The following is a 15,523-nucleotide window of genomic DNA, read 5'->3' as shown; positions in this document are numbered from 1 at the left end:
AATGACAGGTGGGAGCTGATTGGCTGGTACCTTATCAATTTTTATTTTTATCAATTAACAAAATGCAAAGTGAATGAACAGAAGAGAAATCTAAATCAAATCAATATTGCCTTCCAAACAGCATCAATTCTTCTAGGTACACTTGCACACAGTTTTTGAAGGAACACTCGGCAGGGAGCTTGTTCCAAACATCTTGGAAAACTAACCACAGATCTTCTGTGGATGTAGGCTTGCTCAAATCCTTCTGTCTCTTCATGTAATCCCAGATAGACTCGATGATGTTGAGATCAGGGCTCTGTGGGGGCTATAGAAGCACTACCAGGGCTACTTGTTCTTCTTTAAGCTGAAGATATTTCTTAATGACATTGGCAAGGGCCGTAACTAGGGTAGTGTGACCAGAGCCATGGCACAGGACACCGCAGGGCAGGGGGCGCTGTTTGGACCTGTCAATTTTCCTGTTTGTTTATCATTCTCACTTGTAGCTTCCTCTTCTTTTATCCCCAGCATCTCCTGGCCTCCCCTATCTCTTCCCTGGCCCTTCCCCATGAAGCCATGACCCTTTTTCAGGTGCACTCTCTTATGTCCCTATTTACAAAAATTAGGTGGGGGCGCAAATCCTCTCTCTGGTACAGGGCACAAAAAAGTCTAGTTACGGCTCTGACATTGGCTGTATGTTTGGGGTCGTTGTCCTGCTGCAGAATAAATTTGGAGCCAATCAGACGCCTCCCTGATGGTATTGCATGATGGATGAGTACTGTACCTGCCTGTATTTCTCAGCATGCTTCACTGTTGCCTGCAGACATTATTGTACAGCTCTCCAGTCCTTCAGCGAACAAACTGCCTCCTGCTACAGCAAAATATTTCACATTTTGACTCATCAGTCCAGAGCATGTGCTGCCATTTTTCTGCACCCCAGTTCCTATGTTTTAATGCATAGTTGAGTCGCTTGGCCTTGTTTCCACGTCAAACTTATGGTATTTTGCCCACAATTCTTCCATGAAGACCACTTCTGGTCAGACTTCTCCGAACAGTAGCCGGGAGTACCTGGGTCCCACTGGTTTCTGCCAGTTCTGAGCTGATGGCACTGCTGGACATCTTCTGATTTTGAAGGGAAGTAAGCATGATGTGTCTTTCATCTGAGGCACTGTTTCCTTGGTCGACCACTGCGCCTACGGTCCTCAACTTTGCCTGTTTCTTTGTGCTTCTTCAAAAGAGTTTGAACAGCAAATCTTGAAACCCCAGTCTGCATTGAAATCTTTACCTGGGAGAGACCTTGGCGATGCAGTATAACTACCTTGTGTCTTGTTACTGTGCTCAGTCTTGCCATGGTGTATGCCCTGTGACATGAAACTGTGTTCCACTACCTCACCTTTGTAACAGAGTTTGGCTGTTCCTCACCCAGTTTTAAGCCTCCTACACAGCTGTTTCAGCCTACACAGTTAATGACAGTGATCGTCATTTTCATATGCAGGTTGAAACACAATCACCTTTTTGGTGTACTTAGAAGAAATTATGCTGTTTTGAAGGCAAAGGTTGGTCACCCCAAATATTGATTTGTTTTAGAATTTCTGCTCATCCACTTAGTAGTTTATTTTTAGCAATTAACAAAATGCAAACAGTACTATTTTTGAAAATATTCTTACTTTCCAGCATTTTTTTCCACATCTGCCTAATTTTTCTGTGTATATGTGCGTGTGTGTTTATATGTATGTATGTGTGTGTGTGTATATATATATATAAGTGCTTTGTTTAGACCGGCACTCCGGAAAACATCAGTTTAAATACTTTGGGTGCCCTCCCCGGGAAGTAAATCACCTCCAGATCCAAACTCCAAAACAGCGGGCGGCACTCCTCGGATTTCTCATTCAGACATCACCACATTTGGTATTGATTGCCAACGTTTCAAATGTTTAATCCATTTTTCGACCCTGACGGTAGTAAGGTTCAATTCGTTACATCCAAAAAAAATACATCACAATATGACACCTAAGCAACAACAAGCATTAAAAAATATTAAACAATATGATGACATCATTATTCGCCCGGCGGATAAGGGCGGGGCTATCGTCATTCAAAACATCAACGATTATATACTTGAATTAGACACACAACTTTCAGATGAAAATACATATGAGAGGTTACCGCAGGATCCTACGGACCTATATAAGAAGGAATTGGACAAGGTCTTGGACAATGCAGTACAACATGGGCTCTTAACACAAAAAATAGTGGATAAATTGAAACAACCTTTTCCAAAGATCCCTATAATATATACTGTGCCAAAAATCCACAAAAACAAGGATAGACCACCGGGGAGGCCCATTATATCAGCTAATGGGTCTCTTTTTCAGCCCATTGCCAAGTTCCTGGACAATCTGATCCAACCATATGTTACCATCCAACCATCTTACTTAAAGGATACTTCCACCTTACTAACACTGATTCAACAGTTGGGCAAGTTACCGGACAATGTTAGTCTATGTACTTTGGATGTACATAGCCTATATACGGCTATCCCGCATCAGGAAGGTTTGGAGGTGGTAGAATCATTTTTGTGTGCCTGTTCGTTTGACAAATTGGATATAAAGTTGTTTATACGGTTATTAGAATTAACACTAAGAAGGAATTACTTTATGTTTAAGGGAACTTATTATTTACAAAAAAGCGGTTGTGCGATGGGTTCAAATGTTTCTCCGTCATTCGCTAATATTTACATGTTTTTCCAAGATCATAACTTATTTTTGTCGCAGCCTAATGTCACCCAGGATATATTACTATATACCAGGTATATAGATGATCTCCTTATAATTTGGAAGGGAGATGAACAAAAATTAACATGTATCATTAATCAAATTAATATATTACCATCGCCCATCAAATTTTCCTTTTTAATAGATTCCCACAATATACATTACCTCGATGTTCAACTTACTATAAAAGATTATTACATTGTGACATCGGTGTATTCTAAAGACACCGATAGAAACACCCTCTTGCTAGCTAATAGCTTCCACCCCCCGGCATTAAAAAGAGGTTTAGCTAAATCTCAAATGTGTCGGGTAGCACGCATCACCAGCGATAGGGACATGGTGGAATCTGAACTGGATAAAGTGGTATGTAAGTTTGCAAATAGAGGATATAATCAACAAATATTGTTAAAACAAAAAAGTGAAGTATTAAAATTATCTAGAGAACAACTACTCGGTGTTAAAAACAAACAAACTACTCAGTCACAAATTCCATTTGTCACAGAGTTTACTTTGACCAGCCCTGTCATTTCCAAAGCAGTGAAGTCCTTTTGGCCCATAATCACTACAGATAAGGATTTATCATGTCTACATACCACCAAACCTCTGGTTAGTTATAAAAGAGGACGTAATTTAAGGGACATGTTAGTGAAAACTGACATTACCCCTTTAGCAACACGTGATCAATTTACTATGTATAAAAAACCAGGTTGCTATAGGTGTCATTCATGTGTCACTTGCGGTTACCTAGAGATTGGTCCCTCCTTTAAACATCCACATTCAGGCAAAAAAATTTATATCAATTATGTGCTATCTTGTACATCTAAATTTGTAGTATATTTAATTACTTGTCCATGTGGTTTGAGTTATGTGGGGCAAACCACCAGAATGTTTAAAGAACGTATGGCCCTGCATCGTTCTTCGATTAGGGCAGCACTTAATGGAAAGGAGTCAGACCAACCGGTAGCCCGACATTTTAAGCAATCTGGTCACCCGTTAGCTAGTCTACGATACAAAATAATTGACCATGTACCCCCGTTAGCTAGAGGAGGTGATCGAGCAAAAAAGCTTCTACAAGTGGAGACTAGATGGATACACCTTTTGGAAACCATATATCCAAAGGGACTGAATGAAAAAATTACGTGGAATGTCTTTCTTTAATCAATTAGAATAATGTTGTTTATTGTTCATATGTAATGTTGTTGAGTAGTATTGAAATGGTTAAAATGTAACATACATCTTTGGTTAATAGTTTCTCAATTGTCTATTGCTATATTTATATGAAGTTTCATTTATTTAATATTTGTATACTTCGAGTCCCTGATTGTATCCATGCACTTGATACTTTGTATTTATGTATGTCATACTTGTTGTCCTCTCCCCAGACGCCGCGGTATGTTTGAACAGTCTGCGGATCAGTGTGGACAGAGTCTGAGATTGCCTAGTTACAGAAGCGTGTGTACACACGCACTGTGCATGACGTCATACATGCCGCGACGCTGGGACGGGGTTTGGACACGAGCTCTGACTGGGTCACTGATAGATGCATACACTATTTAAGGTAAGCACAATATGTTTTCTTTTGTTACACCCTGAGGAAAAAGCCCTTGAGGCTTTGAAACGTTGGCTTAATAAACCACTTTTACTCACTTGAAAAGTCCGTTTGAGTGCCGCCTGGTCCTTTGGTTATGGACAATCGCTGGATATATATATATATATATATATATATATATATATATATAATTCCATGAAATATAGTAGGACACAATACATGAAAATTTAATTTTCAATGTCATTTCTTTCTATTGATGAACTTTATGTAACTGTGTGCCTGTCATATGTTTAGGGTCTAAATCACATGACTTGCATTATTTCCCAATGACAGCACACCTCCCAGCATAACCGCACATCACTGCCTCACTGACAGAAGTACATATCACTGCCTCACTGACAGAAGAACACATCACTGCCTCACTGACAGAAGTAAACATCACTACCTCACTGACAGGAATACACATCATAGTCTCACTGTCAGGAATACACATTACTGTCTCACTGACAGAAATACACATCACTGCCTCACTGACAGAAGTACACATCACTGTCTCACTGACAGAAATACACATCACTGCCTCACTGACAGAAGTACACATCACTGCCTCAATGACAGAAATACACATCACTGCCTCACTGACAGGAACACACGTCACTGCCTCACTGACAGGAACACACGTCACTGCCTCACTGACAGAAATACACATCACTGCCTCACTGACAGGAGTACACATCACTGGCTCACTGACAGGAATACACATCACTGTCTCACTGACAGAAATACACATCACTGCCTCACTGACAGAAATACACATCACTGTCTCACTGACAGGAATACACATCACTGTCTCACTGACAGGAATACACATCACTGTCTCACTGACAGGAATACACATCACTGCCTCACTGACAGGAATACACATCACTGCCTCACTGACAGGAATACACATCACTGCCTCACTGACAGGAATACACATCACTGTCTCACTGACAGGAATACACATCACTGCCTCACTGACAGGAATACACATCACTGCCTCACTGACATAAGTACACTTCACTGTCTCACTAACAGAAATACACATCACTGTCTCACTGACAGAAGTACACATCACTGCCTCACTGACAGAAGTACACATCACTGTCTCACTGACAGAGATCATTGCGACCATCGGGGCTTACGACGAGACCCTAGGGTAGGGTCTCACTTGTCGTAAGCCCCGGAGAGCTTCTGGCTCTGTCAGAGCCGGAAGCTCTCCACTGACATCACTAGTGATGTCAGTGGGGTCTCCCCCAAACGGCAGGCGTTCCCAAGGGAACGCCTCCATTTGAGCTGCCACCCCCCCGGCCCGCCTTCCAAACGGGGCGAGCTGTCAATCAACATTGACAGCTCGCCCCCTTTGGAAAGAGACCGGTCGTAGCGGGTCCTCACGCATGCGCACGAAGGAGCCGGCTCCCTCGTGCGCATGCGCACTTGACAAACATCGAGGTGGCCGTGCGGTCGTAGACCGTACGGCCGCCTCTGAATGAGACCCAGAGTTCCTATCCGGATCAGACCCGGAATTCAGGATATTCCCGAGTCGGCGCCGCTCACACCGCAGTTGGGTCTGCATAGACCTGGCTTTTCCGGTGTGAAAGTGGATGCTTGGAGATGACGTCATCTCCAAGCGCCACTAGAGCCGGACCAATCAGCCGGCTTGCGGCGCACTGCAGGTCATCAAGACGCAGAGTGCGCCGTACACACAGCAGGGTTTCACGGGTTACTCCCGTGTTAAACCCTGCTGTTTACCTGGGTTGGATTGCCAGATCACTCGACCCGGCGATCCAACCCTCACCCCTTTTACACCAAGGAGCTGCCCGGGTTAACCCTGCAATAACCCGGGTTTTAGCTCCGGTGTAAAAGGGGTATAAATAACAAAGCAGTTATCACTAACCGTCCAAGTGCTTTTTAGGCAAATGAGAGGTTAAAAAGTAGCAGCCGTTGCCTCTATATTTTGGTAGGGAGCTGTGCTAGCACTAATGGAAAAGGCTACTAATGGAAGTAGTTTAACTATTGTTCATAAAACCCTGAAGATAAAGGTTTAAAGTTTAAATCCTTTTGTTAAACAATGGAGAAGCTGGGTAAACTCCACTCCAGTCTCCTGTAAGCAGCTGACTCTGCAGATCACTAAAGAATTCAAAGTTTTAGAACCTGCACTTCACCTGTTCTAGGTATCAGTGTGCTGATTGCACTGCGTTAATCTGCTGGTGATCATTTGGGCATACATCAGTCATTTAATTTGTTTTTTCACTGATCGTTGACTCATCTGTTGCATAAAATATAAAAAAGAAATTCACATTTGCCCAAATGTACTAAAAATCACATGCAGGGACAGGGGCTCTGAAAGGAGCCTGTCCCTTCAAAGTGTAAAGAAGTAAAATGATCGCAAAAGCAATCATTTCCCTTCTATATCAGGAGCCGGGGCTCTTCTGCACATGCTCAGCAGACCACGCATGTCCAGCTGACATTATTAGGGAGGGCTCCAGAGGCGCCATCTCTCTGTAATTTTTGCGAAATAGCTTACTTGCTGACCTTTTGGCGGCCTCCTCCGGGGAGCGGGGAACAGCAGAGGTGAGTGGCGCTTGGCATAGTTGGGTGGGTCTGGGGCGTGACATTGTCGTCATAGCCCCACCCCCGCTTGGCAATGCCGAGTTTACCGGCAATGTGGACTGGGAGTGGGGGGGGAGCCATAATGACATAATTGAACTCAAATGGCGTCATTGGCCGTCTGTGGCCCTCACTTCACTGGGGAAGTGGACGGCTGTCGCCAGGTGGCCCCAGTCCCCGGGAGCCTTGTTAACCTTTCCGGGAGCCCCAGCCAGAAGTGTAGACAAGTATACAAAATAGTAGCCCATAGCGTTATCCTATTTCTGGTCAAGATAGTAAATCTTTGCAGCCCCCATTTGTTTCTATGCGTCTGCTGGTATAAATGGCGGGACTGCAGCAGATATCCTCGATATGTCACACCATAAAACCCCCAATAGATAAGCCCCTTTAGTCTTGCCCTTTAAGTGCCTGCTTATGTCCTTAAATGCCAGCATAGAGCCCCCATCCCCTCATATCCTTAAATGAGAGCTCAGAGCCCACACATGTCTTTGTAAGCTAGTTCCATGTCCTTATATGGCAGCCCAGAGCTTTCCCTTATGTGCCAGCCCAAAGATTCCCCTTAGGTGTCAGCGCAGAGTTCACCCCTTTTGGTGCAGCCCAGAGAGTCCCCCCCCACTTTGGTGCCAGGCCCCAGAGTCCCCCCCTTAGCTGCCAACACACAGAGTTTTCCCCCCACAGGTGCCAACCCACAGAGTCCCCCCAATTAGGTGCCCTAGTTGATAATATGCCACAGTCTCTGGGCTGGCACTAAAGGCCTTTGGTGCCAGCCCAGGGTCCCCATTCCCATCCTTAAGTGCCAGCCCAGAGACCCCCTTGTGTTACTCTCCTCTCCTGAAGAAGAGATGTATGTTAGTAGTAGGGGTGAGCGGGTTTGGATTTCTGAAATCCGTACCCCCCCGAGCCCCCCCCGATCCGAGGCCGATCCAAGTCAGGCTCGACTTTTCCCGCCTGACTCGGATCTGAAATCGAGGCAAAACGTCATCATTCCGCCTTCCGGGTCTCGCGGGTTTTGGATTCTATATAAGGTACCCACGTCGGAGCCATTTTCTCACTCGGCTGTGGACAGTGAAGAGGGAGGGTGGGAGTTAGGGCTGGCTGGGCTGTGTAGTGTAGCGTAGTGTTGTGCTGTGCTGCGCTGCTGTTGTCCATAGGGGCTGTGTCCACTCCTCCAAAGTCCATAGGGGCTGGCTGTGTTGTGCTGTGCTGCTGTTGTCCATAGGGGCTGTGTCCACTCCTCCAAAGTCCATAGGGGCTGGCTGTGTTGTGCTGTGCTGCTGTTGTCCATAGGGGCTGTGTCCACTCCTCCAAAGTCCATAGGGGCTGGCTGTGTTGTGCTGTGCTGCTGTTGTCCATAGGGGCTGTGTCCACTCCTCCAAAGTCCATAGGGGCTGGCTGGACTGTGTTGTGCAGTCAGTTGTCCATAGGAGCTGTGTCCACTCCAAAGTCCTGTGCAGTGTTCCAGTCCTAAAGGGGTGCTGTAGTTTTGTCCAGGGGGTGCTCTGTCCTTCAGGGGTGCTCCCCTCAAGTGCAAAAAAAATATTTTTTTCTGTGTTTGTGAATTGTGTGCGCAGTAACTGCACGTGCATCAACAAAGTAGCGCCAATCGTGCGCCTATGTCATAAGTAAAGGGCCAGCTGGCTTGACTGTTAAAGGGTGCTGTAACCCCCAAAGTGCACTCCAAACCAAATAAAAAAATATTTTCTGTGTTTGTGATTTGTGTGCACTGTGGCCGCACGTGCATCAACAAAGGAACAGCGCCAAGCGTGCGCCTGTGTCCCATAAGTAAAGGGCCGGCTGGCTTGTCCATTAAAGGGTGCTGTAACTCCCAAAGTGCACTCCAAACCAAACAAAAAAATATTTTCTGTGTTTGTGAATTGTGTGCACTGTGGCTGCATGTGCATCAACAAAGGAGCAGCGCCAAGCGTGCGCCTGTGTCCCATAAGTAAAAGGCCGGCTTGCTTGTCCATTAAAGGGTGGTGTAACCCTCAAAGTGCACTCCACAAAAAATAAAAAATTCTCCTTTTTTTCTGTCTTTGTGATCGGTGTGGGCTGTAGCTGCACCTGCATCCTCAAAACAGCAGCGCCAAGCGTGTGTCTGTCTGTTAAAGGGTGGTGTAACCCCCAAAGTGCACTCCAACAAAAATAAAACATTTTCTTCTGTGTTTGTGAATTGTCTGCACTGTACGTGCATCCTCAAAGCAGCAGCGCCAAGAGTGCATCTGTCTGTTAAAGGGTGGTGTAACCCTCAAAGTGCGCTCCTCAAAGAATAAAAAATTCTTCTATTTTTTTCTGTCTTTGTGAATTGTGTGCACTGTAGCTGCACGTGCATCAACAAAGGAGCTGCGCCAAGCATGTGCCTGTGTCCCATAAGTAAAGAGCCGGCTGGCTCATTTCTTAAAGGGTGGTGTAACCCACAAAGTGCACTAGTCTCCAACAAAAATAAAAAAAATATTTTCTGTGTTTGTGTGCACCTTATCCGCACGTATATATCAACATAACATAAATGGAGGACCAAACTTTCTCCGATAAAAATAAAATAGGGAAAGATCAAGAACCACTTCCTCCTAGTGCTGAAGCTGCTGCCACTAGTCATGACATAGACGATAACATGCCATCAACGTCGTCTGCCAAGGCCGATGCCCAATGTCATAGTAGAGGGCACATACAATCCCAAATGATAAAGTTCAGGAAAATGACCTCCATCTGGGCAGCCACGCCCCCGGCACGCCCACCAAAGGGGACGTGCTGTCACTCCCTTTGGTGCGAGACCCATAGCGACGGCTTGGGCGTCGCTATTCGGGTCTCGCGCATGCGCACGATGGAGCTCCCTCCGTCGTGCGCATGCGTACTAGGGCAACATCGACCCGCTTGCGAGCACTCGCGGGCAGGTCTGAATCAGGCCCAGAGTTCCATATTCTATTGCAGCTGCAGAATGTGCCCTTCCTGTTTTCCTCTCCCACTGTGACAACCTGGAATTCCACACCTTCACTGCTAATGCAAAACACACAGGCTTCACTCCAGGCTTCCTTGGAGGGAGCTGATCCCACAGGAATGTGGGCAATTCATGTGAGAGATAATTATACCACATTATACAGGGCCAGACTGGCCATCTGGCGCTTCTGGCAAATGGGCCAAACTGTCCTAAAATCCTGGTCAAGCCAGTCATTACTTTTGACATGACTCGCGACATCCCCCTTGAGGTGTGACCATGCCCCTTTTTCATGCGCACATGCAGAGAGGGTTGCCGGAGATGAAAGAAAGCCCCAGTCCATTCCTGCTTAGTTGTAGCAGGATTTGGGACCGATATAATGTGGGAAACAAAGGAAAGTTCTGTCTCAAGAATAACATCTAGGCAGTGGGCTTGAGGGGTGGGATTGTTTGTTGTGTTGTGAAAAGAGATAGCAATGTCAGGTCGGTAACTTCTTTTGACTGGTTGGAATATTTTTAGCACAATGTTTGAAATATTGAGTTTGATGTGGTGGGAGAATGTCCAATGGCAGAAAAGCAGTCGGTAACGTGGGCCAATACAGGGTATGTGATATCTGGAGAGGATAAGTAAATTTATAAAATCAGCTGCATAGCAATTAAATATTCAAATAAGCTTATTAGTTTTTCAAGAGATGTGGTCTAGATGGAGAAGAGCAGAGGACCTAGGACTGAGTTTTATAGAACTCCAAATGATACAGGAAGTGGATCCAGAACAATGAACACTGCAATTTGATTTTTAAACCGACATGGGGGGTGAATATTAACTTGTGCCACTTGATCAAGAACTAGGTCTGGTACTGCCATATGGAGACACGAGAATGTGGACATTGAGGTATGTTAAATACATTATTAATTATTATTATTTTTTGTGCATTTGTTTGCAAACATACCTACTACTATAAAATGCTGATTAACACTGTTTTACAATGCATCCATTGTTTGCATACAGGGGGGGAAATCATTTTGTTGTGTGACTTTGATATTCTTGAGACTGCAGCCTAGGCATTTTCTGGATACTTTTCCTTCATGACTATTGGCCAAGAAGTGCCACTGTCATGTGGAGGTTTCCTAGTGAATGAATTGCCCACGTTCTCAGGAACATTGGTTCAAGCCACAAAATGGCTGCCTCCTCTGTGTGTAGACAGCAGTCTGCTGCAGAATCCAGCTGTGGGAGTTGTTGCTTTCTGTACTTGCATATGGTCTCATGAACTGTGTGTCTGCAAGTCTTTCTGGGTAACCTTGCGTACAAGCAGAAGTGACTGTTAAGGATAGAGGTACCTCAATAACTCAGTCCAGCAACAGCCTTGAGGGCTGGGTAACTTGGCTTGCTGCGACCGTGTAGCAGCCTTGAGGGCTGATTATTGTTGGCTGGTAGTGACCTGTGGGCCGTAGAATAAGTTGCAGCCTTTGGGCCGTGAAGCAGCCTTGAGGGCTGATAACTCTTGGCTAGAAGTGGCCTGTGGGCCGTAGAAGAAGATGCAGCCTTTGGGCCGTGAAGCAGCCTTGCAGGCTGGTAGTCGCTGAGATGTGACTTATGCCGCCGGGTTGACACAAGCGGTGGTACACAAGATTGCGTACTTTGTACGCTGGAGTGCGGCCTGTGCCGCCGGCTTCACACAAGTTTGCGTACTTTGGATGCTAGAGTGCGGCCTGTTCCGCTGGGTTGACACAAGCGGTGGTACATAGGATTGCGTACCCTGGACGCTGGAGTGTGGCCTATGCCGCTGGGTTGACACAAGCAGCTAGACGCTAGATAGCACACTCTGGACTCTGGATGGATGACACAAACGGCAGGTAGCATGTATGCGGACCGTGCCGCCTGGATGACACAAACGGCAGGATAATCAAAAGCTGTCAGGAGGACTGGGTACTCGACTGAACAAACAGGAGACTAATCCAGAACCGGAAACATGAAACAACGCTATCGGCATCGGAGCAGCCTTCGCACCCACAGGAAATAGTCACAGGATCCAATCCGGATCAAACTAGGGATGAATGACAACTGATGGGGAGGAGTTCAGCGAACGATCGCCCGGCGTTCACCTCGCCCTGCGTTTGAAGTGCGGCTGCTTGTGACAGTGACGTATTTCACTAGCAATATCCTGCAGTGTGTCATTGCGACCGTGTGTGATTAAATTCTTCCCTAAGTGTACTCTGCGTTCTCAGGGCCTGATTCAGACCCGGTCACTATGAGTGTACGCTCGCATGATGCATATGCAAATATTTGAAAGTGACGTGGCGGGGAGCGATCACTCGCCAAGGCATAAGCACGGCCATCGTACCTGTACGAGCGTTCACTTTGTGGTAGCTTTTTTTTTACCGCAAGCATTGCGAGGAAAATTGAGGAAAAAATGGCTGGTGACGTGTACTATGACGCTGCCTGTTAATTATGCACGCCTCTAAAACGGCGTTGAAACACTGGGGCACGCCTGCGTTCGCATCTCCAACCCCCCGTTTTTACTGGACTGCCCCTGTCACCACCCACAAACGGCCTCTCCTATCACTCACTCTGCTGGGCTGGTTTTGCTGGGTGAGCACTGCGATGCATGCGCAGATTAGCAACCATCGGCAATTGCGAATGGACTGCAGATACCGTCCGGGTCTCAATCAGGCCCCAAGTGTGGAATGAAGCTGATTCGTACTTGACAACTCTCCCTGATTGTCAGGGAGAGTCCGTGAAATAGCAGCAATCTCCCTGACTCCCTGAGGATTTTAGCAATCTCCCTGATTACACCTTACCTCCATTATGAAGCTGTTATAAATAAAAAAATAAAATATATATATATATATATATATATATACACATTTAAATGGAATAATTAGTATAATTTCCCTGCATTGGTTATAAGGCACAATGGTCCCTATGGCTACATGCATTTTCTGAGAGGTATCAGTGTGTTTTCATCAATAAATAGCTCTTACTAACTGCTTTGGGGCTCATTTACACCTGGATGTAAATTAATTTTATGACACGCCTCTCAGGTGTAGCAGGACACGCCCACTATACCACCGTGCTCATAGGTGCTGCTTTCACAGTCTCCCTGAAATGCTTTTTCAAAAGTATGGTTCCTGCTGATCACATACGTAACAATATATCTGTGTGTATGAGCCTTAGAGCAAATTCGGAAATGTGTCCATGTGTTTAGGCCGTTCCCCTAAAAATATTAAGATAAAATAGTTAAACATGTGGAAAACCTCAAGCCTAAACTGTATCCTGTACATTGAGTCCATCGTGCTTACTAGAAATGTTTACCGCAGGAAAACACGTCTTCAATTTCATTTGGTTTCAGTCTGGAAAATATAATAGAGGAAAGAAACTGAAGCACCTGGAACAACTTCAGAGGGAACCACACATAAGGATCAAGAACAGATAGACAGTCAACTAAATTCATCCGTACATGGCTCACGGCTGGAACATCGGAACGGTATGCAGTCAGATAGTCAACGGTCACTATATCTGTCGACACCAGAATGTCGGGGACAGAAAATGCAGATGCACACTCTATGTACTAAGGGCCTGATTCAGAGCCACTCGTAAGCGGCAGCTCGTTCGCTCTGAGCGATGTTTGCTCAACTGCGCATGCGTATGGATCGTTATACGCATGCGCGAACCAGTCAGTGCGGCCGAAATTCATGTGCTCGCAAAATAGCGAATGCCTGCTAATTTGAGTGACAGAATGAGGCGTATGTGGGTGGTAACAGGGGAAGGTGCTTGAAAACGGGGAGTGGAGATCCGATCGCAGGCGTGCTTAAAGGTCAAAACGGGCGTTTTATGAGTGTGCATATTTAAAACAGCAGCATCATTGACCACGTCACTGGGTTTTTTTTAAGCCAGAACTGCTCGCAAAATTGTGGTAGCAAAAACCAACCACAAGAATAGCGAGCAGTTCATACCCTGTTCGATGTACTCGATTAATCTAATAAATAGCGGACATGACGTAGGATGCGAGCGGCCAGGGGGCGTAGTTTCCCAAAAAACGACCGCAAGTTTTGTACGCTCGTTCAGACCTAGAGGCCTGAACAGACCGCAAACAGCGAACGGTTCATTTGAATAGCCACCCCTATTTTCAGGACGAGCGAGCGCTAATTGCGTCCACTCTGAATCAGGCCCAATGATAGTCCAAATAATCCTGATAAACAGCCTGATTCAGCAGTGTTTGCAAATGCAACTATGTACGCAGATTGAGCGATTGTTAGCCATTGCGCATGTGTCTAAGCCTCACTGCGCGTGGGCTGCGATCGCACTGCAATTACGTACGCACAGAGTGAGTGACGGGTTGTGAGCGTTTAGGGGTGGTGACGGGGGAGTGGTAGGAAAAACGCAGACGTGCCTGTCCGTTTGAATGTCGTTGCTTGGGCGTGAATAAATTAGCCACTGTGATTGCCTATGCAGCTTGGGAGCCACCTGCATGCATAGAGACTTGCAGTGTCTGCGGCAGGTCAGACCTGGTGTAACTGCTGCATGAGTGGTTGATGTGAGTCAATGGTATCGATGTTTAAACAGAAGAGCGACAGTGGACGTATGTGAGAAAGCAGCAGTGGGGCGTCTTTATGTCGACGGTGCTTTGGTAAGCACTAGCATACTTTCGTAGCTGCGCTGCATGCAAATTCGAAGCTGGGAACGCTGCTGGATCAGGTCCAAACTCTACAATTAACATGGAGTACAAGTAAGTTTCTTAGTAAACGTTTGGCCAAAAATGTGTGCCCATCCACCACGTCAAGGTGAACCCCATCATATGGGTCCCTTACACCCCTAATACTAAAGCTGGGCATACACGTCCAGATAAAATGCCTGTCAGACCGACAGACATTTTATCTGGCAGCCTGCCAGCCACAGATGTCCGCGGCATACACTGTCTGATTTCTCACAGTGTATTAGCCCATTATCTGCGCTCTGCTCCCCGGGGAAGAGACATTTCCCTGTTCCTTCCATTGGAAGGAACACAGGAAATGTCTGTCTGTCGGCCGTGGCTGGGCATACACTGCTCGATGAGGCCGACCGTTTACCTCTTAAATATCGGGCATGCTGGACAATGTCATGCATAACCGAGCAATATTTAACCCTCGGTCGCCGCACACACGCTACATTATCGGGGTGATCCACGGATATCGGGTGGATCGCACCGATAATTGTAGCGTGTTTGGCCAGCTTTACACATTATGTCAATTTATCCAGGACTTGCCTATAAAAGTGCCCATTCTAATATGTATACAGCAATGTAGGAACCTTTGTTGATTAAAAACACCTAAGAGCAGATGGGAGGGGCGCTAATACCAAGCAGAAGGAGTCTCAGCCTTCAAGTGTACAATATTTTTTGTGACCTACATTGTACTATAAGTCTCAGCATGGTAGCACCTCTTATTATGTTTAAAATTACGGTGTGCAGTTCAAGTCCCCTCCCCCTTTGACATTAGAATGTCGTCATGGGTAAAATGTCAAGATCTAACATGTCTACATCTGGAAAATGTTGATATTAGTGTTCGGGATTTTTCAGAAACAGATTGGTAACAATGTGACCATGTCGACATGTCATAACTGTCAACATGTACACTGTTGAAGGTATGACCATGTCGACATTATGATTGG

Source organism: Taudactylus pleione, unplaced genomic scaffold, assembly GCF_031769625.1.
Source record: "Taudactylus pleione unplaced genomic scaffold, aTauple2 ptg000230l, whole genome shotgun sequence".
In the NCBI taxonomy this organism is placed as follows: domain Eukaryota; kingdom Metazoa; phylum Chordata; class Amphibia; order Anura; family Myobatrachidae; genus Taudactylus; species Taudactylus pleione.
The sequence above is the reverse complement of the archived record's forward strand: the minus strand, read 5'-3'. Positions refer to the sequence as shown.